The sequence below is a fragment of the Hemicordylus capensis genome, chromosome 4, assembly GCF_027244095.1.
Source record: "Hemicordylus capensis ecotype Gifberg chromosome 4, rHemCap1.1.pri, whole genome shotgun sequence".
Lineage (NCBI taxonomy): Eukaryota > Metazoa > Chordata > Lepidosauria > Squamata > Cordylidae > Hemicordylus > Hemicordylus capensis.
This window is the reverse complement of record NC_069660.1, coordinates 133376471-133403384: the sequence shown is the minus strand read 5'-3', so window position 1 is coordinate 133403384 and position 26914 is coordinate 133376471. Positions and strand designations below refer to the sequence as shown.

At 51.2% G+C, this 26914-nt stretch overlaps 1 long non-coding RNA gene across 1 annotated transcript; it reads left to right on the top strand.

Annotated features, from left to right (window-relative positions):
• The first annotated feature begins 21653 nt into the window (after positions 1–21653).
• On the top strand, positions 21654–24941 carry LOC128324173 (uncharacterized). The gene is made up of 3 exons (XR_008306703.1): positions 21654–22345; positions 22877–22945; positions 24327–24941. It is a non-coding gene; the product is annotated as an uncharacterized LOC128324173 (long non-coding RNA).
• The last annotated feature ends 1973 nt before the right edge of the window (positions 24942–26914 follow it).

Sequence of the window (26914 nt, the reverse complement as noted above, 5' to 3'; positions counted from 1 at the left end):
GAGTGTACACCGTGGAACCTTGGATGAAACTGGTTTCGTGCCTAAATGAAAAAATAGTTTTGTTCTGGAAAAGAGATGCATCTGCAACATGAATACTAACACGCTTTTTAATTGTTAATAATTTTTCAGATAGGATGAGCAATTTTAACAAACACAAATTAAGATAAATATAACTGATTAAAAAATTACATCTTTCAGAATAGTGTAATATTTCTGAGAACTGTGTGTATTGTGGAAGATACCTTTGTAGAAGTTAGTGGTCAGAGTGATTCTGGTAGAGGTTTTGTTTTGTTTTGTTTTGTTGGTTCTTTTGGGGGGTTTTCTTTCTTTGCTTATCTAAAAGGGGGGAGAGTTTTGAGAAATGGGGTGGGTATTTATGTGTTATATAAAGTTGAGAGAGAGAAATACTAACACACTTTACCATTCCAGCCTATAAACTTGCTTCTGCTATAAGGATTAATTTGTAAGAATGGGATATCATGGTATGTCATTTGCTTGTGTATAAGAGATTTCTATCCTCTGCCAAGGATTTTCAAGACAAACAGAACTACTGCTGCCTTTGTTTCAAACCACAAGGGACTCTGAACTACATCAGCTGTGTCTGATTCTGTTCACAGCAGCCTTAACCAGGAAGAAAATCTTGCCAGAGGGCCTGACTAAGGATCATAATTTAACATCACTATTGGTTCAAATGACGCTGGTTTGGCTGCTGGGTTCCTAAAAATAAACCAAAGTTTCCTTAGGAAGGTGCTACAGATCCTTCTCCTTTGACCTCTATTTATCACCCTTTCATAAATGCTAGTATCTACTGAAGTGGCTGGAATGGATCCATGATACTGCACATTCACTATTTCTAAAATGTCTTAATCCTTTTTGGTTGACTGAATTTTTACAGTCTGTTGTAATTAGTTTTGTCATTTGGCTTCAGCAGTGGCACTGCAAACATTACAGCATATGTGAGATCAGTTACTAAGGGCTCTATCCTGTATGCTGTTTCTCATAAAAGTAGCCTTGTTTTCTTCCAAAAAAAAAAAAAAAAGGTTGTGCAGGGCCCGATAGGCTATCCATCATAGCCAAATGGAGTTTAAAAATTACTTGGCTATAGGTCAGTGATTTTTAGATTCCCCCCCTTTCAGGAAACCCTTTGCATGTAGACTTATCTGCTGAGGAACCCTGCATGTTGCAGAAGATGCTTTCTTCTAGGGTGAACACTCAGTTCACATGGGGTACAAGACAAGCCAGCTGGGCCTCACCAACTCTCCATGTGACACTACTGGGAAAACATTTAGACTTTCCATAACTGCAGAACCTAAGTGACAATTCTTTAACAGCAAAATTTGAAAGGGAGACTAGAGCAAGAATCTATTGCACCCAGACCCAAGGAGACACAGACATATAATACGTTTGGTGGAATTGGCCACTTTTATTAAGGGTAACACATCAAATAGTGCCCGTGGGGCAGAGCAGCTGGGATTGGCGCTCAACAAGCAGCAGTGCGGTCCCTAATGGGTTGGCCAATCCTGTGGTCGCCCCGACCTAAAAGCCCGTGGCGCTGGCACCTTGGCTCCAGGCGGCCCACCGTTCACAGGGGGGCGCCCTTCTTCACCGACCTAAGGTCAGGTCTCTGCAATTAACACCACCCATCCGACGCTGCCAAGCCATACGGAAGGATGTTGTTTGCAGAGAGGTAGGAGCAAGGCAGCATCCCTGATCTGCCAAGCCTCAAGGGATCCGCCCCTCCTCCTTACAGCCAAAAGCTTACCTAAGGTGCCACACCGTTTCCTTGCTGTTCCCAGCCGCACTGTGCTCGCCACGGCGGGGTCAGCCCAGCTTGACGCCCCGCACGCCCGCCAGCACTGTGGCCAATCCCAGCCGCAGGTCATCCACAAAAAACCTCATGCCCATAGGTGACAGGTGCACACCGTTGCCCCTGTATAGCAGGGGCAGTGAAAACTTGATGTCCTCGTGCGGGATGCATCCGCTGCCCTCAGAGGCCAGGAAGCATGCAATCGCTGCGTTTACCACCACCACCACCCTGCCTAGCCCTATCCACCTTGTTCTGCTTGACGGCTCCCCTCCATACTCTCCGCTGGGTGATATCAGACCAGATAATGATCAGCCCAAGGCACCAGGAGAGCACCACTGCCAGGTCTTCTATAATCTGTCGGGGGAGAGAAAGGCCTGACTGGCTGACCAGGTCATTGCCCCCAAAATGCAACAGCAGGATATCCGGTGCCGGATTCTCCTCGAAAAATTCGTGCAGCAATGGCAACAGCTGGGCTCTCCGCATGCCCCACCGACCGCACCAATCCACCGTGGCCCAATGCCCCAGGCCCAGCTGCGTTTCCAGGTCGGCGCCCTGCGCCCATTTTAGTGACAAAAAAACGAAAGAGTGGCCCAGTATGAGGACTCTGGCGTGCTCCTTCTCCACCTGTGGCCCTGCCGACTGCGGCCCTGCGCGAGAGAAGAAACAGGATGCGTGAGGTGTAGCAAAGGTTAGCAGTGGGGAGGCAGGTGTAGCAAAGGGGTAGCGGTGGGAAGCCAAAGCACTCCAAGTTCGTGAGGTGGCAGGGCAGAGCCCCATTTAGCGCACATACTTGCGGTAGGTCCCAGACCGCCACCTGCCCAGACGCTGAATCGCAGAGCCCGTGTAGCCCATGCGCGCAGCGACTGAGGCTGCCCCTATGCGGAATGAATGAGAGGTTAAGTGATGCGTGGGCACTCCCGCCGCCACGAAAGCCCTCCTCATCACTGCCCAGAATTGGAATTGGGTCAGGTGGCGCCCGTCGGCGTGGACAAAAAGGCACCCTCCGGCCTTCCCCCTGACCGACACATAGACTGCCAGCACCCGTACCGGGCACATGCCTTGATCCTGTGCTGCATGCAAGGTAACCCTATGGCCCCTACCCCTCTGGTCCGTTTTGGAGAAGCGAAGGTGAAGAACCACGTGGGAGGCCCACGTGGGTCGCCGAATTTTGTGCTTGCCCCTAGGGAACATCTCACCCACCCTAAAGGCCCCGAAGATGGCTACCAATGCTGAAGCCCGAAACAGGGCTTCCTCATAGGGGGATGAACAGACCCCACCCAGTTGCTGCAGGGCCAGCTGTAGCACCTCCGGTGTGACCGGCCTGCGCTGGTCAGGCTGCGCGGGTGTCTCCCTCGCCCAGCCCTCCAGCATGTGCCACACCCTGAAGTCACCCGAATGGTCGGTGAGCCCCCTGGCCTTCGAAAAGAAGGCCAGGGCAGCCAGGTGGTCGGCCAAGGTGCTCACCGCCAGCCCCCTATTGCGGAGGTGCACCAGATACTGCATAAGGTGCTCTGGCGGCACTGGCCAGGTATGCTCGAGTCCTACCTGCTCCCTAAATTGCAGAAAGGCCCTAGCCCTTTTGTCATAAGCTAACCGAGTCCTGGGCACTATGGAAGCCTGAATGGCCCTAAACGCTTCTACACTCCAAGGCTCCACAACCATTCGGGCACCTTTTCTGGCAGCTTGGCGGCTTCGGGGGCCACTTCGTTCTGCACCCTGGGAACGTGCTGGGCAGTAAAAAGTGTGTTATGGCGTAAACAGGTTAGCACCAATGCGCAGACCAATCCCATAACGCGCTGCGACTTGGAAGTTTGATTGTTAATGATCTGAACAACGGCCAGATTGTCACACCAGAACCGCACCACTGCATCCTTAAACAGCCCTGCCCAAATGTGTGCCGCCACCACTATGGGAAAGAGTTCGAGAAACGTGAGGTCCCTCATGATTCCCTTTTCAGCCCACCCGCATGGCCAGCGCTCAGCGCACCATCGGCCCCTCAGGTACAGGCCAAAGCCAAGGCCTCCAGCTGCATCTGACTGCACCTGGAAATCAGCTTCAAGAAGCTGAGAGGACCGCCAGAAGGATACCCCGTTAAAAGAATCCAGGAATGTCTGCCAGAGCCTCAAATCTTCCCTCATGGCCGCTGACACCCTGATCAGGAAGTGGGGCCGACTGCAACCCACCGTGGCATCGCACAGCCACCTTAGGAAGGGGCAACCGGGGGCCACTACTCTGCAAGCAAAGTTGAGATGCCCACCAATGACTGCAACTGGCGTAAAGGTACCTTCCTGGCCCCGCTGCACGCTTTAAGAAGCTCCCTCAAGGTATTGAGTTTGCTGTCGGGGAGGCGTGATAGCTGGCCAACGGTGTCGAGTTCGATTCCCAAAAATGTTAGCTTTGTGGTAGGACCCTCAGTCTTACCCTTTGCCAGGAGCACCCCCAGCTCACCGCAGAGAGCCCCGAAAGTGTGCAGTAGGTGCGAGCATTGGTTAGAACCCGCCCTCCCTGCAAAAATAAAGTCGTCTAGGACATGGGCCGATGAGCTGAGCCGGGCCCTGCGGCGCAGCAACCATTCCAGCATAGTGCTGAAGGCCTCAAATGCCACGCAGGAGATGGAGCATCCCATGGGGAGGGCTCTATTGATGTAGTACCCCCCATTAAATGCTAAACCCAACAGATCAAAATCGTCTGGGTGCACCGGCAGCAGGCGGAAGGCAGACTCGATGTCGCGCTTCGCCATGAGAGCCCCTGGTCTGCAAGCCCAGACCATGGCCACTGCCTCATTGAAGGATGTGTACCGGACCGAGCAGAGCTCGGTTGGTATGCCATCGTTTACTGAGCTGCCCCGTGGATATGACAGATGGTGTATGAGCCTGTACTCACCTGGCACCTTCTTTGGCACAACACCCAGCGGGGATACCCTCAATGTTGGCAGCGGGGGCTCGGCGAAGGGGCCTAGGACCCTCCCCAGTGTCACCTTCTTAGCAATTTTTCTGGCCACTATATGTTCCATCTCCTCTACAGATTTTAAGTTGCGGGCAAAACTATAGGTACGTCTGGATTGACATGGTATTCTAAAACCCTTAACAAAACCGTCTTCTATGTACTGAGTGCGCTCCCTATCGGGATAGTCATGCAACAGCTTCCGGAGCACAGGAGGTTTAATTGGGCTGGGGCCCTTTTTCCACACTGGCCCCCTGGGCGGCTGCAGGACCTTTCCCCCCTCCCATGTGCTGGTAGCCCCCACTACCTCTGAGGGCTTTTGTCCTCTGACAATTGAGGCCTGTGTGTCGCCCGCTGCAGAAGCCACAGTCATGCCTATATTTGCACGGGAAGCACGCACATTTCCCAGTCTGATTAAAATCCCAGCATACCAGGGGACTTTGAACCCCCTGGGTGCCCGCAGCCAAGGCTGCTGACGCTGCCGGTGTCCTGGAAATGAGGTGACCCCTGTCTGATCACTCGCCAACCAAAGGCCTGGCGGGTGTCATGATCTGGAGCCAGAGCTCCGGATGTTGCCTCTCCCAGGAGATGGCTGTGTTGTTAGAAGTGCGCTCCCGGAACGCTTGGTCGTAGCATTCCCAAGCATTACCCGCAAAATCCATAAAAGCCCTATGGATAATATCAAAGTACTTAATGAGCGCAGGGCCCTTCTCGGGGTATTTTTGCATGACTACACCCATAGAGACCGTAAATCCTGAGACCCAATTGGCCCAGTTATGCTCGATGGGCTTCCTCCTAGTCTTCTCCTTGTCTTTCCCTTGGGCCCCGTCCTTATCAATTGGCTCAGGTTCCTTGAAAAGCAACTGGAAGATGTCCATGCACTCGCCCCTCCAAATACGCTCCTTGACTGCTGGCAGGAGGTGGTCCCCTAGTGGGACTGGTACATCGCCACCATGCCAAGCCAAGCCCAACTGGGCTGTTGCCCCATGGGAGGCTAAGGCAGAGCCATCCAAGGCCCGCCCGCATGCCCCCCCTCCCTGCCAGACCTGGTTACAGGTGGCGTGTGGCGACGGCCAGTTGATAGGGCCGGGATACCACCCATATGGCCCGAAGGGGGAATTGCAAGGCAAGCCCCAAGGCCAGGCCCCTTGAGGTAACTCACCAGCGCCATTCTCATCACCCCCGGGGTCCTCGTTGCCGTCGCCCAGCACTGGTTCGGCCTGGAGTGGCTTGCTCCCTCCTGCTTCGGGTGCAGATGGTCCCGCTGCCGCCTCCAGCGCTGCTAAACGTTCAGCAAAACCCTGCATTAGCTTAGCCTTTTTGGCAGCCCTGGATGCCCTTTGCTGACATGGGGGGACCTCAGAAGGCCCTCCACCCTCTTCATCCCCCGCTGGGGCGGAGCACTGCTTTTCAAGGGCCTGGAGGCGGGTGATAAGCGCCCTGATGGCCCCCAGCTCAAGGTCCCCTTCGTCGTCCGATGACGATTCTACCGGGATGTGCGGCCTCTTAGTAGGCTGCACTGGCTTACCGGCCTTCTTAGCTGGGGCCTTCTTAGCTGGGGCCTTCTTTGGGCCCATTACGGCTGTGAAGGATGGGGGGGGAGTAGGCCCACACTACCCACCAATGCCTCCGCAGGTTTAACCCACCTAGGCCTACCCTAGGCCTGTGCCGCTTCCCGCGGATCCCCACCCAGTCCGCGCTCCAAACCTGGGCCGGGCAACCGGCCAATTGAGTCCTGCCGCTCCAGAACTGGTCCTCTGCTGAGCCTGGAAAATTAGCCTGCTGTAGCTGCAACATGAAACCCTGCACGCATGCCACTAAATGCCGGGGGGAGGGCACGAAGTAAGGGCTAAATGCCCACCGTGGCTGCCGGGGGGTGCACCTGGCCCATCCCCAACTATCACCGCTTGGTGGGGGCTTAATAGCCCCCATGACAGGGGCTTAAGAGCCCTGCTTCCTCAGAGGGGGCTTAAGAGCCCTCCGCCGTCGCTACAGCCCCCGGAGCAGCCGCTCCACTCGTGAGGAGGCCACTCGCCGCCCTGGATCCCCGGCGGCAGGGCTTAAGAGCCCTCCGCTGCTGCTACAGCCCCCAAGAGCAGCCGCTCAGACGAGGGGCTTAAGAGCCCTGCTTCCTCGGCGGGGGCTTAAGAGCCCTCCACCATCGCTACAGCCCCCGGAGCAGCCGCTCCACTGGTGAGGAGGCTGCTCAGATCCCCGGCAGCAGGGCTTAAGAGCTGTCCGCCACCGCTACAGCCCCCAAGAGCAGCCGCTCGGATCGGGCCGCGTCTGTGGCGCCGCCCGGAGCAGCCGCTCCGGTGGTGGGGAGACCACTCGCCACCCTGGATCCCCGGTGGCAGGGCTTAAGAGCCCTCCACCGCCGCTACAGCCCCCGGGAGCGGCCACTCGATTATGCCATGTCCACGGCACTGCTGAGGGAGGCCACGCCCACAGCCTCTAAGCAAGGGGCCACGCTTGATTCTCGGTGGGGGGGCTTAAGAGCCCTCCGCCGCTGCTACAGCCCCCAGCGCAGCCGCTCCTATTAGGCCTGGCCACGTGCTTGTGACCGGCCTAGGAGCTGCTATGGATGTCCTCTCTCCAGCGAGTCAGAGAGAGCATTGAGCCGGCGCAGGCACGCAGCCGGCTCCCCTGTTCGGGCCCTGCCCAGGAGGCACATTGGGGCCAATGGGAGCTGGCTCCCAGTGCCATGTGTCCCTCCTAGGTGGAGGCTGGGGGCAAACGAGCCGCGCTGCCTAGAAGGGCGGCGATTGGCTAGCTTCACTTAGAGTCCAAGGCTTGACTACATCTCCACAGACTTCATTGAGTCAAAGGTTTTGTTTTGTTTTTATCACAATTCAGAGTTAATTAACTTATTATTGCTAGGAGGTTGTTATCCCCTAATGTTGCTGTTGTGAATTGTCACTTTGGTTTCTCTTGAATATGTTTAAGTTTCTTACTAGGCTAAGCCACTTGCCTTTGACTCTGATGTTTTCATCCCCACTACCACCACCATACCATGTACGCACATGTATATACCTGCCTACTGGAGTTTAGACTTAATGGATCTGATTAAGTGGACTGTAGTTCATAAACGTTTGTGCTACAATAACCTTGTTGGCATTTATGGTACCTTGTTGTTTTCATCTCATATTGTTGACAGCATCCTTATCAGGACCTTTCTCTTTCTTATCTTCTGCTGTTAACTGGGTAACAACAGCTGATCTATTGCTTCACACTTATTACCAACTGAGAGCAATACTCAGGGATAAGAAAGAATGGAGGAGATAAAGGATGTATGGAGAAAGAACTGTAAGTAGCAGACAGGATCAGGGGAATAGTACGAGCCTTAGGACAAGGAGTGAAGATGGGATCCTGCCTCCTTCTCCCCATGCCCCCCCTTGCTTTGTGTAAGGTTTCCGAGCAAACAGACACAACCTACAGATACAGCTCGTATGTGCGTAGGATCTATTCACACAGTCAGTTGAATGAGTGGAGAACTGGATGAGGGCTGTGTGTGTGATCCTGCCTTTCATCCCTATGTGTGTTCATGTCATCAGATAGAGGATCCACTCATTTATGCTTTCTCAGCAGCTGGAGGAAGGCAACAGCAGTGCCAAAGGTGAGAGGCTGCAGCAGAAGCTCTGCCAAGCTAGCAGGACTCCTGCAGCTGGTGGAGTTCACTCAAAATAAAAGCCAAGGTAAACAACTGAGAGAATTGACTTCAGTAAGAAATTCTAGATGGTGAAGATGCCACTCCAGTTTGTATCCCCTGGTGCACACAATGCACAAGTGGGTGGCCCTATCCACCTCCAGCATAGTAGCTCCAGTGACTGTTGCTGGTGTCTATCTTATGCTTCTTTTAGATTGTGAGCCCTTTGGGGACAGGGATCCATCTTATTTATTTGTTATTTCTCTATGTAAACTGCCCTGAGCCATTTTTGGAAGGGCGGTATAGAAATCGAATAAATAACAAAAACAAAAACAACAATGCCTGAATATACAAAAGATCAGGTACCATTCAGACTTAAGGTACTAGGACTTGTACAAACAAGGAGGATAAATTCCCTTGGTGTCCATAAAACAGAAACTGTTTTACCAAAAATAGCTGCAGAATGTTATGCATACACTTTCCATTGTGAGCAGGAAAATTGACTTTTAATATGCACCAATATTCACCCACAGTTTTAAAAAAGAAGAAGTAAAACATGTTTGTGACATTATCTTCCAGCCACCGTGGGCCAAGTTAGACATGATGTGGGAGTTCTGGGAATAGAACCTTTGATGCCTTTTTCTTTTTGAGAAATCCGCCTTTGGAAGGTTTGATTTTGATTCGAGCTGCAGCGCAGGGAAGGGGAGTAACCCTTTGCCCTGTGCTGATTCTACAATTTGTGCTGTGCCCCCACAAGCTGCTATTAACCATGGAGGGGAAGTTTCTCTTTTGCAGTAATAGCAGTTTTGGAGGTATTGACCTGGATGGGGGTCAGAATATGGAAGGAGGAGAGTTAGACTTCCTCCCCCATTTTTGGTGGCGCAGTGGTAAAACTGCTGCCCTGTAACCAGAAGGTTACAAGTTCAATCCTGACCAGGGGCTCAAGGTTGACTCAGCCTTCCATCCTTCCGAGGTCGGTAAAATGAGTACCCAGAATGTTGGGGGCAATATGCTAAATCATTGTAAACCGCTTAGAGAGCTCCGGCTATAGAGCGGTATATAAATGTAAGTGCTATTGCTATTGCTATTGCTATTGCTATTGCTATTGCTATTGCTATAAAGGGGGCTATATCTTAGAAATTTAATTTTAAGTTTGATTTTGATTGGAGATCTGGGAATATATAATGAGATTTTTAGATAAATAAAATCACTGGTGGTGCAGTGGTAAAACTGCCGCCCTGTAACCAGAAGGTTACAAGTTCGATCCTGACCAGGGGCTCAAGGTTGACTCAGCCTTCCATCCTTCCGAGGTCGGTAAAATGAGTACCCAGAATGTTGGGGGCAATATGTTAAATCATTGTAAACCGCTTAGAGAGCTCCGGCTATAGAGCGGTATATAAATGTAAGTGCTATTGCTATTGCTATTGCTATAAAGTAGGAGCAATTCTTTTGAATGGGTTTAATAAAACTACCGGTATACAAGATGTGTGTTATAATTGGTATAGTATAGCTGTGGATAAATATGTATGTTTACATAGAGAGACATATATTTGTGTATGTGTATGTGGGCATGAGTGTGTGTGCGTGTGTGTGAAGGAATTGAGGAATTTTCACAGAGTTTTATAAATGGCATGTAGATAACGAGATCTGGCTATGTTTACAATATTTTGATGTATCTAAGCATTTATGACAAAGGTTGTTATGTATAACCCAATCTATGTAGTTTTGATGGTTTTATTTGTATGTAATTTGCAATGTATTGTATTTGTTTTTAGATAGTTGATGTATGTGGAATGCCACTGAGGAAGACCTTTTGTCGAAACGCATCAGGCATTTTAAATATTTATAATCATGAAGATTCTTATGTGACCCTATTTGGTACTCCACTTGGGAAGTACATTCATTTCAGCTTAGAACTGGATTTTATGATAATTGTGACTTGACATTTGGTATTTTATATATGTCTTTCTATGAAGATATTTTGTGATTCCATTTCACGCTCCAATTAGAAAATATATTCATTTTATCTGAGAATTGTATTTTATCATATTTAGTAGGGATGTGACTTGGCATGTGAGTTGGAATTTCTCTTTTGAAGATTCACTCAAAGGTTCATTGCTTAACCTTGAAGCCAGGAAGTGAATGGGAAGAGAGGATACTGAAGGAATAAAGGGAGGTGGGGGGAGGGGATGACGCAGCACCAGAAAATAGAAAAAAGGCAGAAAGGACTCCCAAAGATGCTGATAAGTTTCAGTAGATTTATTTAGTATGTCTTTTTGCTAGTACATTTCAAAAGTTTTGTTTGGTATTCTCTTACACATTTTGAGTCCAAAATACTCTTCCTCAGAGGCAATTCTTGGGTAAATAGAATTAATCACAATGACCAATGTTTGTAATATAAATCATTGTGATTAATTCTATTTACCTAAGAATTGCCTCTGAGGAAGAGCATTCTTGGCTCGAAACACGTAAGGCAATACTGAACAAACCTTTTGAAATGTACTAGCAAAAATACATACTAAATAAAACTATTGAAACTTATCAGCACCTTTGGGAGTCCTTCCTTCCTTTTTTCTATTTCCGAGATATTGGCCAAATCAACTGTTGTATCTGGCTACATGATCCCTGATTGGCTGGAATCATGTAGCTAGCAAGAAGAATTTAACATATGAAAAACAAAGTGCAAAAAACTGAGGCAGTGAAAATGCAGTAGGACGGAGTTTGGAAGCATTTCAGTCCTCTCGTAGTCTGTGAAAAATTAGTATAGTGCTACTGAAAGGATATCCTAAACTAGCTGAGAAGCATCCTGGTGGCTGCTAGGGGTGTGCAAACAGGTTCGAATATGAACTGGTTCGATATCAAACCAGTTCAGTTCAAAGGTTCAGGGTCGAGCCAAACCACTCCCAGTTTGGCTCGATCCCGGACTGAACACCTCCCCAGTTCGGGGGTTCATCGAGCCTTTTTATGACCTGTCATAGACCTGTCCACAAAGGGTCCCACTGCGCAGGCACGGTGGCCTCCAAAATGGAAAGCACCGGGTGCTGAAAGCACCTGAACTGGGCGATTTTTACAAAAAGGAAGGCTGGTGGGGGATTGGGAACCTGCACGGACCCCTCCACCGCCTCAGAGAAGCACCCCCCCCTCCAGAGGGAGTAAGTTAAAAAGAAAAAGTTTCTTTTAGAAAATGTTCAGTGAACCCCCATGAACCAAACCGGGGGCGGGGGGGGGAGGCGGTGTTGATGGGATAAAAAACCAAACTGGTCCAGTTCAGGTCCAATTCGCATTCAAACTGACTGAACTGTAGGGATGTGCATAAAACCGGTTCTCCCGGTTCGGTTCGGGTCCGAACCGGGTCCGGACCGGACCGGGGTGGTTCGGTTTTGGTTTTGCCAGACCACCCCCCCGGTCCGGTTCGGTTTCGAACCGGTTCGGATCCGAACCGAACCGGTTCGGATCACAAAAAGTGGCTGGTTTTGAAGGGGACATTGTGTTCTACCTGCCACCCAAATTTCAAGTCGATTGGACCTTCCTCTGATTTTTTACAAATTTTTTTCAAAAAATAAATTTTTGCCCATAACTCACAATGTGGAGCCCTTAGGGGCAAAAAAGCTGGGGTGGGTGGTAGCCACCCATGGGTGTCCTCCACCCCAAAAATCCCAAGGCAATTGGTGGCTCCTAGTATTATTGGTGAATTTCTGAAGAAAAATTTTTTTTCCATTGGCTAGAATGGGGGTTCGGGTCTGCCCCAGACCCACCTCTGTGGGGTGGCAGCACCCCCAAAGTGGGTCCGGGGCCATGGCAAAAATGCCCTCAGTCCCTCCCAGCAATCCCCGTAGAGATAGGAGTGATGGTTCTGTTGTTTTTCTGAGGTATTCTGAGTGTAGATTCTATGATAGCTTATGAGATTTCCAATGAGACACCATGAATCCACTCTCATTTGCTATCACAGAATCCACACTCACTCAGAACACCTCAGAAAAACAACAGAACCATCACTCCTATCTCTACGGGGATTGCTGGGAGGGACTGAGGGCATTTTTGCCATGGCCCCGGACCCACTTTGGGGGTGCTGCCACCCCACAGAGGCGGGTCTGGGGCAGCCCCGAACCCCCATTCTAGCCAATGGAAAAAAAATTTTTCTTCAGAAATTCACCAATAATACTAGGAGCAACCCAACAATTGCCACCCCATCTTTTTGGCGCCTCTCTCTGGGCGCCCTAACACGTAACACCTAGTCAGTCCATCTTAATGCCTACCTACTACCACCACTCCTATCCAAGCAAGTAAGAGGAGGACACTCAGAGAGACAACACCCACTCTCTGATCTAACAAAAAGGCCACAGCTGTGCTGCCTGCCAGCACAGCAGCAGCAGCGGAGCAGCACACTAAGCACAAGAGCAGCACACACAGAGAAGAAGCAGGAGGCGGAGCAGCAGAGCAGCAGACCTGCTGCTCCGCATGATGGGTGACGTGATGCCCAAAGAAACCACCGCCTCACTCAGTGCCAGCCACTGACTAGGCCCGACAGACAGAAGCCAGCCAACCTGCTCTGCTCTGCTCTGATGCTCCCCATGGATGATGCACACACACCCTACATCTGCATCCCAATGACCAGACCAGACCAGACCAAGTGCGCAGAGTCAGCACAGGCCAGCAGCCACCAGCCCAGCAACAACAACAGCTACTACTGCTACCACCACAGCCAGTGTTGCCGCTACAATAACATTCCCAGTCCAGTCACGCGCGCCACAGCCTGAGCCTAGCACACAGCCAACAGCTGCTGCCAGCCAGTGCCTGGCAAGCCCAGCCAACATGAGGAGGAGAGAGCTAACAAGTAGACGGCGCACGCACATCACCAACCCATCACGACGGCGCAACTGCAAGGGGAGAGGGCACAATTACAGGCAGGAGGAGGAGGAGGAGGAGGCGGGCGAGGCAATCCTAGCACAGATTTGAAAGTTTAAAATCCACCAGGACATCTTCTAGAATCTAGACTTCTGTTTTTTCTACCACCAGCTGTAGTGTCTAGTTAGTCAGTGTGCTGTGCAGCTGAGCTGAGCTGAGCTGAGCTGCATGTGAGGAAGGGTGACTGTAGCTAGTTCTTTAGTTTCAGCAGACTGAGCATTGAGCATGGGCAGTGGCCTTGGGAAGCAACACAATTACACGACACTCACCTGCTGCTGCTGGTTCTAGAAGTTGCCTCTTCTCGTCTTCACCTCTTCGTGTGTGTGTGTGTGTGTGTGTGTGTGCAGTGAGTGCATGCCTTTTGCCTTGCTGGAAAGAAATGCTTCTCTGGTCCACCACCACATATCTGCTCAAGGACACAGAGGCCCAAGGCAGAGGTGGTGGCACCAGTGTGAGTGCATGTGTGCTGGTGGTGTTTGCCACCACAGGTGTTTTGTGTGTGTATGTGTGCGCTGCTAGCTAGGAGGGGGGAGGGAGGCAGGGAGGGAGGCTGGGAGGCAGGGGGGAGGAAAGGGGAGGGGGAGAGGGATGTAGAGGGGATTGAAGGGGGGAGGGTCCGGCTCAGAGTTGGTCAGCCACATATTTGTGCACACACGTGCTCACGTGTGTGCTTCGGTGGGAGAGACCAGACTCTCATCATCTGCCAGACCGGGGTTGGGGGCAGTTGAGGCGGTGGTGGGCTGGAAGGGAGGGAGGATGGAAGGTGGTGAAGAGGAAGGGGAGAGGATGAGAGGGGAAGGATGGAGGGAGTTGGAGGGGGGAGGAAAAAAACATGTAGACAGACACACACCACACTACACACAGAAAGCATCCACACACAGAGACAGTGCTAGGCATCCATTCACACAGACAGACAGACAGACAGACACACAACAGGAAGAGACAGACTGAGCCTGCACCACACACACACACACACACAGACCCAATTCCCCCCCTGCACAGTTATCAATCAATATGTTGTGTTGGCAGCCAGTTCATTGCTATTCTGATGGTTTTGGGTTTTTTGCCATCAGCCAACATCAACAGTGACCACAATCAAGATGAACATAAGATGATAATAATTCATTCGTTTCATTTCAAAAAATCACCCAATCATTTTCTCCATGTAAACCAAGCCCCCCACACATGATTTCTGGTGACATTTTCAATAAAATCAATTCATTTGGCATTCATCATTTTGTTCTCCCTTTGTCACCTTTTTTTCTTTCTTTTGCATAATTTTGAGGCTTGATTTTGACATGGGGTTTTTAAAGAAAAAATTATTTACATGTTTATTTACATACAGTATTTACATATCTACACTGCATTTTTGAACGTATACCCGCCGCTGCCGCTAAGTCTAGTACTCCGTGGGCTGTGCTACTTTGGGGGGGTGTGCCGTGCCCACGCCAGGTCCCCAAATGCTGACAGGTGGATAGATAAAGGGCCTGTGCTGGTCAGCATTGGGTTTCTTTTTAGGTGGGCGTGGGCATTGTAAACATCTGGCCAGTCGCAGCACTACAACTACTACTACAACTGCATCTCTGTGTGGGCACACTACACGCTGCGACTGGCTGGCACGGCTCAGCATCTGTCACGTCAGCTCAGCTAGAGGTGGAAGGGGGGAGGGTAGGGATAAGCAGAGGTCGAGCCAGGCAGGTGACCAACCATGGGGCAACCCACGGTAATCACTCGCCCGTCTCAAACTCAAGCTTGGGGTAGCCCAACAAGGGGAGGTTCACCTTAAGGAAGACCAGCTGCTCCACCAGACCAGGGTCCAAGCGGGAGCGAGAGGGTGTCACCACGTCCCCGGCACGTGAAAACACCCGCTCGCTCTGGACACTGGTTGGGGGGCAGGAGAGGAGGCGCACAGCCACCACCGCCAGGTCCGGCCAGACTTGGCGGCGGCTCGCCCAGAACTGTGCGCAGTCCACGCCGTCTCCCTCCACAGGCTCCTCCAAGTACTGCGCAACGCATTGCTCAGCACTGGAGGGGGGCCTGGCAGGTCGAGCCTCCCGCATACCAGGCATGGCGCCATAGCAGAACCGCTGAAACCACTGGGCGGATCTCGAGTCGGTAGCAAATGGCTGCTGCGATGGCGCCGCCTGGGATGCCGCGCTGCTGGACTGGGAAGAGGGAGGGGAAGGGGAAGCTGACGCCGGCTGGCCGCCCATGCTGCTGCTGGGTGCGGGTTGGGCCGCGAGGGCTGCCCCCGCACCACTACCAACACCCTGGTCTCTGCGGGCCCTAGCGGCCTCCTCCTCCCTAACCTTCTCGACCAGGATGCCCTTCCACCTGGGCAAGTCGTCGGCACTCACGGCATTGCCCTTGAGGGCTGGGTGACAGAGACAAGCGAGGACATACTCCTCCCTGTCTCCCAGCACATCAACGAGCCGCTTGTCAACCCCAGACCTCAGCCTCCCAGCCAGAGCACGACCCTCTGGCGTGGTCAGAGAGATATGGAGTCCACCCATCAGCTTCTCGAGACCAACAGCTGTGGGCAGCGCCTGGCTCAAGGGAGTGGTGTCGCCACACAAGCCCTTCGTGGCAAGCTGGAAGGGCTCGAGTGCCGACACCGCCTCGGACATCTGCTTCCACTCTGCGTTCGAGAAGTCGCAGACATCCAAGGACTCGTCCCTCGCCAGGGCGACAAGGGCTCTCTCCTGCTCCAACAGGCGCTGGAACAGGAGGAAGGTGGAGTTCCACCGCGTCTCCACATCCGTAGGGATGAGATGGCGAGGAAGGCCAAGGTCATCCTGCTTCTGGCGAAGCAGTCTCCTGGACTTCTCGCTGCGGTGGAAGTGGGCGGCCAGCTTGCGGGACTTATCCACAAGCGTGGCCGTGGCAGCAACAGCACCTGCGATGGGGCGGGCCCCCTTCTCCTGGGACGCCCTCAGCTCCTTAAGGCCAAGGGCGTCCCTGACGGTCAGATGGAGCGTGTGTGCCATACACCGTATGTTCACACAGTCCATGACTGTCTCGACAGCGGCGGTAACGTTGGCTCCATTGTCGGTGACAATGAAGCCGCGGGAGAGGTGTGGACACCCGCCAATCCACTCCTCTATCTGGCGGTCGAGTACGGCCGCCACCTCCTCCGCGGTGTGCCTCGTGTCCATCGTCTCCACGTGCAGGACGGCCCACCTGTGCCGTAGTGCATCGGGAGCCGCGCCGGACCCGGAAGCATCGCCCGCGGAGGTCCCCTCACTCTCCGGTCCCCACCAGTGGGCAGTGAGGGCCAGGAAAGAAGCGTGCATCCCACTGACACTGGTCCAGAGGTCAGTCGTGAAATGCACGCTTGTCCCGGCCGGAGCTGCACGCAGCTCGGCCGACACGAGCTCCCTGCACCGGCGGTACAGGGAGGGGACCACGTTCCGGCTGAACGTCGTCCTTGAGGGGATGACGTATTCGGGAGCCAGGTATTGGAGAATACGGCGGAAGCCGTTGTTCTCGACCACCTGAAACGGCTGGTCATCGGTGGAAATCATCTCCCCTATGAGGCGGGTGAGGTGATGATGGTCCACGCGAACAATACGCTGGCTGCCCGAGGACTGCGTCCACCGCTGGACGGGCAGTGTAGCCTGCCTGCTGGCTGGCACACTGCCGCTGCCCGCCCTAGTGGCAGATGCACAAGGCGCACTAGCGCTGCCAGCCTGTCCCCTGAGACCTGGGTGGTGACGCTCTAGGTGTCTCCACATAGGCGTCGTACCCAGGTGCGCAGGGTCCCTTCCACGGCTGACAAGCATCCTGCAGTGGACACAGCGGGCGTGGAATGGGTCATCTTGAGGAACCTCAAAATGCACCCATGCACCACTGCCCTTGGCCTCCTGCGCCCTGGGCGCCGTCCTAGGCCGTTTCTCGCAGGGTGGCTGCAGTCCTAGGGGGGGGCGGCCGCCGCTGCCTGCCCACTGCTGCCACCCAACCCGCCCCTTCCGCCCTCCACAGCGGAGGAAGGGCCCGGCTGAACTGGCATCGGAGAGGCAGGCCTCTCCTCCACCACCTCGCCAGACCGCTCCCCACCAGAGTGTCGGGCTTCACGAGGGGGGGCCCCACTGAGCGGCGAAAGGATAGGGGGAAGGGGCCCCAGAGGGAGGGAGAACCTGGCTGCATCGCTGCCAGCCGCACGGTCCTCACCGCCCTCTACCTGCTCTTCCAACTCCACAGTCTCCTCCACCTCAACAACTGGCGGTAGCTCAGCAGCACCTGGTGCCGCCGGCGAGGAGGGACCCGCCACAGCCCTAACAGTGCCTCTGCCTCTGCCGCGATTGGCGGCAGCAGGCGTGGGGAACTGAATCCTGCACACCAAAGATGGGGCCGGAGCAAAGAATTCTCCAATGGGGAGAACTGGGGTGTCCTCAGGCTCCCCGCGTCCTCTCCCTCCCCGTGCCGCAGGCGCACCCCGCACCTGGCCTCTCCCACCTCTGCCTGCCAGCCTTGAGCGAGCCCTGCCCGCCACACGGCGCTCAGACATGCTGCTAGGTCAGAAGGAGGGAGACTTTAGGAGGAAGGCCAGACAGGGTCAAAAAAATAATTTGGAGGGGCTTAGGGGCCAAAAAAAAGGCAGCTGATTTGGAGGCGGCGGGGGGGAAGTTTGTTTTGAAAAAAGGAAGCCAATGGGGGGGAAAGGAAGACTTTTTGATATGGGGGGGGAAGCCAATCGAAGTGAGGGGGAGGGTGTCCTTTTTGAATTTGGGAGTCAACCACCAAGCCAATTGGGGAGATGGGTCTGGGAGGGTTTTTTTTTAGAAAAATAGGGGGTTAAAGGGTGGAACCCCGGTGTGGGAGGGTGGCACGGGCAGTTGGGTGGAGTAGTTGTGGTGTGGGTGGCAAGTTTTTAGCTTTTTTGGGGGGGGGAGTGGATGGGGGGAGGGCACAGCACCTACCGGGGGTGGGGGAGGGATGCAGTCAACGCTTGGGAACCTGCAGATCAAAGGAGGAAACCCTTATTTAGTGAACTGGAACACAAAGTGTGGGTTCTGGGGGGTGGTTCAAACTCAATGCAGCCTATTTAGTGACTCTAAATTGCACACAACCAAAACCAGAACCCAGTCACACCAACACAGAGGTTGAACCCACCCACTCTGTGACTCTGCCTGCCCAATGCCATGGCAAGCAAGCAGCAGCAAACACTTGATGGCAGCCTCATGGATTGAACATCATGATCATCATCATGCGTGTGTATTGGCCCAGCATGTAGTGGCAGCATCAGAGCCCAGCCAGGACCCCACTCAGACTGCCCCAGAGGCAAGGAAGCACTCTGGCATGGCATGGGCCCAGCATGTAGTGGCAGCATCAGAGCCCAGCCAGGACCCCACTCAGACTGCCCCAGAGGCAAGGAAGCACTCTGGCATGGCATGGGCCCAGCATGTAGTGGCAGCATCAGAGACCAGCCAGGACCCCACTCAGACTGCCCCAGAGGCAAGGAAGCACTCTGGCATGGCATGGGCCCAGCAGTGGCAGCATCGCATCAGAACCCTGGACCCCACTCAGACTGCCCCAGAGGCAAGGAAGCACTCTGGCATGGCATGGGCCCAGCAGTGGCAGCATCGCATCAGAACCCTGGACCCCACTCAGACTGCCCCAGAGGCAAGGAAGCACTCTGGAAGGCACCTGTTCAAAAACCACCTGCAAGACGCATGCAATGCAACGCAACACACAGCAGCAATTTCTTTACTGGGCATGGGCATGAAGACACAAGTTTTACAACAGTACATCTCCTCTCCAAGGTTCCCTCCCTCCTCCCCACACCCAAATGCATTTCAGAATAGGGGTGTCCCTATTTAAAACCGCCAGCTAGGGAGAGAAAGGGGCAACAAAAGGTGCACAATCGCACACGCACTAACCCCTCTTCTTCCGGTCCTTCTCCTGCCGCTCACTGCTGGTCACGGATTCGCCGCCGCCAGCCAGCCACCCTGGGCTGAGACACAGCAGGGCGGCCGCACGAGGCACACAGGCAACCGGGGTAGTTCAACAACGATGGAGGGGCAGAAGTGAGGAGACAACACTGTTTGTGTCGCTCAACTCACCCCCAAGCAGAGACAAAATCAACCAAAAACTATAAAAAGAAAAAAAAACCGATGGCAGCCGCCAGGTGGGTAGGCTACTGTGTGTGGCTGCAGCTGTGGGAGAGGAGGTGGAAAGTGAAGGGGAGCAGAGAGAGAAAAGACTAAGAGAGAGAGAAAAGAGAGGGGGGGCAGGGACAAAGAGAAAGAGAGGAGAGAGAGAGAAAAGAAAGAGAGAGAGAGGAGAAAGAGAGATGATAGAGAGAAAGAGGAGAGAGGAGAAGCGCAGCGCAGCAGGGAGGGGGGATTCAGGTGTGGGGGGAGGACACAGCAGTAGCAGCGGTCCAAAGAGGTGGGGGGAGCAGAGAGGGTGTGTGTGGTTGGGGCTAGTGTGTGGCAGGGGGCCTGGGGTAAGTGGAGAGAGTCGGGGGCAAGGAGGAAAAGAGGTGGGGTGGGGGGAGCAGAGAGGGTGTGTGTGGTTGGGGCTAGTGTGTGGCAGGGGGCCTGGGGTAAGTGGAGAGAGTCGGGGGCAAGGAGGAAAAGAGGTGGGGTGGGGGGAGCAGAGAGGGTGTGTGTGGTTGGGGCTAGTGTGTGGCAGGGGGCCTGGGGTAAGTGGAGAGAGTCGGGGGCAAGGAGGAAAAGAGGTGGGGTGGGGGGAGCAGAGAGGGTGTGTGTGGTTGGGGGCTAGTCTGTGGCAGGGGGCCTGGGGTAAAAAAAAAAAACAACACCTGGGAACAATGGGCAGAAAGTCTGGGGGGGGGGGGAGAGGAACCAACAACAACCAGCAGGGAGGAATGGGACACACACACAGCAAAACCAGAACCAAAAGAAGCTAATTGATTTCACACAAAAAACCAAAGTAACTAAGACAGGACTCAACAGGCAGCAGCAGCAGCACCAGGGAGGATGGGGAACAACACTCAGTCTGGGTGGGAGGGGGCAGGCAGGGCAGGAGTGGAGGAGGAGGTGGCAGTGGGGGGAGTGGGTTTCTGGAGGGGAGGGAGGGGGGAAGCTAGGAGCAGGACCACAGGGGAACAATCAAATTTGAATCCAAACAATCTATACACAAAGTAAAAAAAAGGAAACCAAAGGGCAGCCAGAAAGTCTCAGGGCGGGGGGGGGGTTTACAACTACCAGGGGGAGGGACTGGGGGAGTGGGTGACACACACAGGGAGCAAAACCAAAACCAGAACCTAATTCCACAAAGAAATCCAAAGAATGCAAGGCTCAACAGGCAGCAGCACAGGAGGGAAACAATCTTATCTGGGTGGGAGGGAGGGAGGGAGGGGGGAAGCTAGGAGCAGGGCCAGAGGGGAACAAATTAACAATCAAAATCAGAACACAAGGAATCAAATTGCAGCAATAATATAAACTAAATCCTCAGAAACACAACTCAGACAGGCAGCCAGCAATAACAATAGCTATTAATTAAAAACCAAAATCAGCAAATATATAAATTTACACAGAAGCAATAATTGAATGCAACTCAAAAAGTGGAACAAAAGTCAGGCAAGGCACAAAAACAGGAAAGCAATGCAGAAGAGGGGGGGGGGGGAAGGAGGGAAAGCCAAAACTTTGGAAGAAGGGTTGAGAGAGAAAGGGTGAAGAGAACAGAAAACACACAACAGGAAAAGTTGGAAAAAGTTGAGGGGAAAGTATTAAAGAGGTTTGGACAGAGACAGACAGAGGGCAGATGGACAAGGTGGCACACAACAACACACACAGAGAGCAGAGAGACAGACACACACTAATGTGACACACAGTCAGCAGGGACTCACAGCAGACACCAGCAGCAAAAGAGCAAGCAAGGTCTCAGAGATGATCCCACAACTGCAGCCAAGAGAAGTTTCCAGAGAAGAGGCTTGGGTTTATATAGGTTTGAAATTCCCTCCTTTGGGAGCCCCCACCTTTGCACTCCCCCACGGCCAACAGGGTGCCAGCTCTCAACAGTGCAACAGCCAAGCAGCCTACCAGACCAAAGGACTCATTCTGGCCAATCAAAGGATCAATAGCGCAGCCAATACAATGCCTGAAAATAGCATCACAAAATGGATGCTAGGAGCAAAAGTTTCAGGAATGAGCCACAAAATGGAGGACACACTTCAAACTTTAAAGGGACACTCCAGAGACTCAATTGAACTCCCGAACCGGTTCGGGAAACCCGAGCCGGTTCGGAGCCGAACCGACTCGGATTCGGTCCGGATCGGTCCCAGAAGGGCCCGATTCGGTCCGGGATCGAACCGCCGGATCCGGACCGGTTCGGGACGAACCGATCCGGATCCGGACCGAACCGCACATCACTACTGAACTGGGCCTTACTTTTCACACTCCTAGTGGCTGCCCTCATCTTTGGAATTATCTTCCCCTGGAAGTCACCCAAGGCTAAACTGGTGCTTCGTATGGAACTTATGAAATACATTTTTATAAACACTGACTCTTGGTGGCAAGAGAATAAGTAGCAGTTAGATAGAATAACTAGCATACTTGTATCAGTCTGGAGCCTCGGGATGGGACTTGAGTATGCAAGTAAATAAATAAAACAGAGTCCCCTTTCATCCAGAGCTGCAAGTGTTTTTATTTTTACAATGAATTCATTTTACCATACAACCTAAATGTCAGATATTGCTTGCCTCAGCTCCTGTGAGAGAAGATCCAAATATAGCTACCTGCATAAATAATGTAAGTGAAGTTTGGCCCATTGTCCTACTTTGGCAACTTGTAGAGTTAGCAATGCATTTTTCCATTATATTATTTCATTTATGATGTGCTAGTAAAATGGGACTCAAGACAGAACTGCTGGTTGGTATGGAGCCAAGAACATTGTAACAGATCTTCTCTATTTAGTTTCACTGTTTGCTATGGAAGCCATAGTTCCAAACACTGTGTTCCTTAACCCACTGGACCTCTCTGCCATCTCTCTGCCTGGATTTACTGGTGTTGATCTAGATTCTCTGCACTATTCACTGTGGTCAAGAAACAGCATAAACTGATCGAAGAATCAGCAAGGTGAGACCCATAATCTCAGATCATTCAAAGTACAAACAGTTTTGAAGAGCTTCAAAGAATAAAAGGTCTATAACAGGGTTCCTTAACCTTGGGCCCCCAGAATTTGTTGGACTACAACTCCCAGAATCCCCAGACATGGCCTTTGTGTCTGGGGATTCTGGGAGTTGTAGTCCAACAACATCTGAGGGCCCTAGGTTAAGAAATCCTGGTCTATAACATTTAACTCTCATTTGGAAGGCAGAGTCAGCCATCCACACTATGTCCACACAGTACTTAGATAATAAATTGTGGCTGGGGGTGATGGGAGAGCTGGAGAGCCAAAGCTGCCTTCCCTGACTTAGAACAACCTAGGCAAGGCAAATGGCCTGATTACACTTACCTGCTCACACCCTTAATGGGAGAAGGTTGCTTCTTGTGGTGCTCTCACAAGAAGAAAATTAGCCAGCACAAGCAAACAAATGAATCACACCCCCTAGTATTTGTATTATGTACAATATTTTCATATTTCTTTCTTTTTCCTTTTTGTTTTAGAGTAGGAAGACTAACTCATCACAGGCAGGCAGAGGAAAGGCAGGAATGTATCCATGTGTTCATACATCAGTAAGTCCACCAATAGGCCAGACAACCAACTGGCCAATCTACTGACTCTTAAGCAGTGGAATAGCCCAGTGGTCTTCCTTGGCAAAAACTTGTTTGGAACAAGCAGAAGCAGCAGGTCTGGGGTTAATCCAATAAGCCCTTCCAATTTTCCTCAGCAAATTACCAGGTGGAGAAAATAGTGTGTGGGGAAGGAATTTCTGCCATTTTTCCCACAGGGCACCTGAGAAATTCTGATTTTAATTAATCTTATGCCATTCCTGGCTCTGCATAATCACGAAGGACTAGAACATCCAAACTGGTCTCTAATCATACAGTTTAAACTGTGGTTTCAATAATCTGAACTTACCCTTCATCATGACTAGAGTTGATTCAAATGGACCACATTCTGGTGTGACCAAAAATGGGAGGGCTGGCATTTTCAGGGGGTGGGAATCATGTTCCTTGCTCTGAGTGGTGGCTGTGTGTCTAATTTTGAGGAGGCAGGAGTAGAATTAGGCCTTAACACCAGTCCAGAGCTTGAAGGAACCCAAAAACCAGAGGCCTCCGAAAAAATATGCCTACAGCCTAAAGGCCCCTCCCACGCCTTTGTGCACTGGTATCTTCATACAACAGGCTAGGCAGGATCTGATAGGGACAAGGAGGACTCCAGGCCAGAAGGCTGCCCCTTTAAGCATGCCCCTTGCATGCCTGACCCTCGCCCTTCATGGCTTATTACATCTAGTAAGGAGGGAATTTTTAGCTGGGTCCAACAGGTTCTAAACACCTCATTGAGAAAAGGAGTAGTCCCAGTTTCATTGAAGGAAGTTATTATTCAACCACTCCTAAAGAAACCCAGTGTGGACCCAGAGAATGTAAACAACTATAGGCCTGTGGCCAATATTCCCTTCCTGGGCAAGGTGCTTGAGCATGTCATGGCTGACCAGCTCCAGACACTCTCGGAGGAAACCGACTATCTAGATCCATTTCAATCAGGCTTCAGGCCCAGCTTTGGAACAGAAACTGCTTTGGTTGCCCTGTGGGATGACCAATGCAGAGAGAGAGGCAGGGGGAGTACCACCCTGTTAATCCTCTTGGATCTCTCAGTGGCTTTCAGTTCCATTGACCATGGTATCCTTTTGGACAGGCTGGCCAAGTTGGGTGTGGGAGGCACTGCTTGGAGGTGGTTCTGCTCCTACCTCAAGGAACACTTCCAAAAGGTGTTGCTCAACCCCTTGGCAGTTATGCTATGGGGATCTGCAAGGTTCTATTCTTTCCCCTATGCTACATCTACATCCCCTATGCTACATCTACATGAAACTGCTGAGTAAGGTCATCAGGAGATTTGGCTTGAGGTGTCATCAATATGCAGATAACACTCAGTTGTATCTCTCTTTTTCATCAGATGCAGGTGAAGCAGTGACTGTCCTAAATCAATGCTTGGATGTAGTAATTGAATTGACCAGCTGATCCTCAGTCCAGACAAGACAGAAGTACTGTTGGTCGGTGGTTCCTCCACCTGGGTGAAAGATGTTCAGCCTGTTCTACATGGGGTTGGATCCCTCTGAAGGACCAGGTTTGCAGTTTGGGGGAGCTCATCAACCAAGTGACCACTGTGGCTCGGAGTGCCTTTTATCAGCTTCAACTGATATGCCAACTGCAACCTTACCTGGACAGAGATAACTTGGCCACGGTTACTCATGCTCTGGTAACCTCTTGCTTAGATTACTGCAATATGTTGTATGTGGGGCTGCCTTTGAAAAAGGTCTGGAAACTGGAGCTGGTACAAAATAAGGCTGCAAGATTATTAACTGCAAGTTTATTAACATTTTGATCATATTACACCAATGCTTTGTCATCTGCACTGGCTCCCAGTCCATTTCCGGACCCGATTCAAAGTGCTGGTTTTAACCTTTAAAGCCCTAAATGCAGGGGCGTAACTAGGGGTAGGGCAGGCAGGGCACGTGCCCTGGGCGCCACTTGAAGGGGGGCGCCATTTTGTAAAATTAATTTTTTTTTAAAAAAGGCTGCCAAAAACAAAATGGCCACCGTGCATGCTCAAATGGCCTATGTGAGGCCCTAGGTCATGCCAGGCCTTGCAGAGGCCATTTGAGCATGCGCGGTGGCCATTTTGTTTTCAGTGGCCATTTAAAAAAAAAGATTTTTAAAAATGGCCACTGCACATGCTCAAATGGTCCCTGCAAGGCCCTAGAGGCCAGTGGGGGGGAGGAACCTTTGCAACCCCCCCAGCCTTTAGGAAGCCCCCCCAAAGGGGCTACAGGTAAAAAAATAATAATATATAATATAAGTCACTGTACACATACTCAGATTGGCACTATGTACAGAGAATCAGGGCTTGTGAATACTGAGCTGATGCTTATGAGCTAGGATTGTATTCATTTGCTCTTACTTTGCTTCTTGTGATAAGTGAGTTAAATGTGATGTCTTGCTAATATGGCTATTAATGGTGAATTTGTCTTTGAATCAGAGTGAAATCCTTAATATTAAGGCCCACTGGGAGTATCTTGCTCTCCTTCTCTCATTTTAACTGTCTTTCTGAAAGACTAGAATATATTCCAAGCAGTGACACAGTTTACTCTGCATATCCTTTAATTATTTACAGAGTATCTGGGAAAAGTCAAATTCTCCATTGATTTTTAAAACTTATGTAATGGTGATGCTACAATGCATAGTAGAGAATTAGACAGGCACTTCTGTTTAGTTTTCCAAGTACACCTCCACATAATATTTGGGTATTTCATGAGCCTCAGCATACTGAAATTTGTAGTTTTCCAGCATTTTTTGGTCTGGCTAAGTCCACTGCTAAAATAGTTTTTGAAATATTAAAAGATTAACGAGCCTGACTTGTATTTTTCAGCTGATATTATGGTAAAGTTATCTGAAAGATGGGTGTCAGATGCTTGGACAGGGGGCGCAATTTCAGTGTTTGCCCTAGGCGCTATTTTCCCTAGATACGCCTCTGCCTAAATGGTTACCTGAGAGAGCACCTTGCCCCATATGTCCCTACCCGAACCTTAAGATCTTTTTTTGGAGGCCCTCCTCTGGTTGCCCCTGCCAAATGAAGTGAGGCGGGTGGCTACCGGGGAGAGGGCTTTTGGGGTGGTTGCACCCCATCTATGGAATAGCCTCCCCAGGGAGGTTCACCTGGCTTCATCAATTTGTTCTCTTAGACACCATGTAAAGACCTTTTTGTTCACCCAGGCCATTTAAATTTTGGTTTTTGGATTTGATCTGATTTTTAACTAATTTTAAAATGAGTTTTTAAGCTGCTTTGTATTCTATTTTGTATTTTCTTTTCTTCTTTTTAGTCTGTTATGATTTAATGTGTTATGTATTTTTATTGTATGTTTTAATCCTCTGTTGTGAGCTGCCCAGAGAACAATTTGTTATGGAGCAGCTAGCAAATACAGTTTGTTTGTTTGGTCCTGGCTGATAGATTTCAGTCATCTTGGATGCAAGCTATCCAGAATAAAATTTCAGCCCTGGGCCTCTCTCAAGACTACCTTTCCCTCTTAAGTTATGACCAGGCTGTACAGGTGTTGAAACAAAGAATTCTGGACATAGAATATCAGAATGACCTTAGTCTTATTTCTGACTATATCAGGAGGAGAGTTGATTTTCCTTTTGCAGGTTTGTCTTCTTATTTACAAACCTTAATCTACCCCTGCCATCAAAGGGCTTTTTTCAGGGCAAGACATGATGTACTGCCCTCTGCAGTGCTTTCTGGGAGATTTTTGAAGGTCCCAAGGAGTGAAAGACTTTGTCCTTGTGGTCTAGGGGATGTTGAAAATGTACAACATGTTCTGTTGCATTGCTTATTCTACAGGGACATACGACAGATTTTATTAACTCCAATTATATTATCTTTACCTGGTCGTTCAGAATAATTTTATGTTGCTTTTTTGCTTGCAGATAAAATTCCTTCCATTATGTATAAGGCGGCTAAGTTCTGCTCTATTGCTATTAGGACTC